We start from the raw sequence: 1,449 nt of genomic DNA, 5'->3' as shown, positions 1-1,449 counted from the left end.
AAAGAATTATTTATCAAGAATCTGCAATTTTGGGCTGGAATGAAATAGTGACTTATGTGAATCTGAGACAACTCTAAATATTTTTTCCATCAAAATTCTTGATATAATAATAAGAGTCATTGCAAAAATTACAATTCAAGATAGTTCTATGATCAAAATAATTAACAATTTCTTGATATATGGTTGTCATTTAATGACTTTGGCATGCCACATCTGCAGAGCTGATCAATGTACTATTTTTGTATAAATTTTATAACATATTCAAGTTTATTCTTCCTGATTTGCAAAGTACCTCAAGACTCACTTGTAATCCTCTCCTACAGAAAATGTAATTATCATAACTTTATGAAATTCTATTAACTATATTCCAACCATTTCTCCCTATGTTGCTTTTACCTTTATAGAGCTAATATCATTACTTTTCCATCCTCCAAAGTCTCTGGCCACAATCTATGTACATTGTAGACCTGATAAATGAAACCTTGTGTACTTTCCTTCCGGCATTATGCAGCTCCAGTATTTCATTAATTATTAACTATTTTGTTTCAAGGTTAATCTATCTTTCTTTAGCTTCTGTCGTCTTGCGATTAGCAAGATGAAGTGTCTGGTAGACTGATTAACAAAACACAAAAGTATTCCTAATTTTACTGACATTAATGTCATTTCTTGAATCATTTTTAAGCACCATTACTTTTAAATGGCCTGTGTAGTGCCATTCCATTGCACTTTACAATTTTTTTCTCACAGTTAGTCACCCTTGTATTCATCTACATGAATTTAGACAAGGCTTTCACCTTGAGAAGAGTTTAAGTTATTCATGTTGTCAATATAAATCATATGATCTACCCTTTAGAGAATACCATTCAAGAAAATGAATGGTTTTCATGTAATAGCTTGTAAGTGAAATAAATGTCTCATCTCAGTTGTTGATGAACTTTTTTTTTTTTTTTTACAAGGAAACATAACTCTTTCAATGGAAAGCATATAAAAAAAAGAGGTTAATTTGTCTAAAGATAGACTATCTACAACTCAAACTGTTTTTTTTTTAATGTCATGTTGATTTTAAATTCTATGAATTATTTCTTTGCCAATTAGAAGTGATATGTTTTTTTAGGTTACTTAAATCTGATGATATATCTGTAAAATGCTCTATGACTACAAATAGAACATGTGAATATATTCTTTATAGATTTGTCTTAAAATGAAACAAAAACATAGGTAAATGTTTTATGATGAACAATATATAGTGAGCGGAAAAATTGTGGATTTTCATTAAAATCAGTAAAAAATAATATTCCTCCAGCAATGCATATATCTTTAAGATCATTAATATAAACATAACTATCTGATTAAATAGTACCAGTGAGTTTAAAATTCAATTCATTTCAAATTAGGCAATTCTCAAGATTGCCAGCAGTAATATATCTTTACTTTATAGCCTTTTGAATA

This window comes from Strongylocentrotus purpuratus, unplaced genomic scaffold (assembly GCF_000002235.5).
Source record: "Strongylocentrotus purpuratus isolate Spur 01 unplaced genomic scaffold, Spur_5.0 spur5_scaffold_18, whole genome shotgun sequence".
In the NCBI taxonomy this organism is placed as follows: Eukaryota; Metazoa; Echinodermata; class Echinoidea; order Camarodonta; family Strongylocentrotidae; genus Strongylocentrotus; species Strongylocentrotus purpuratus.
Note: the sequence above shows the minus strand (reverse complement) of the source record.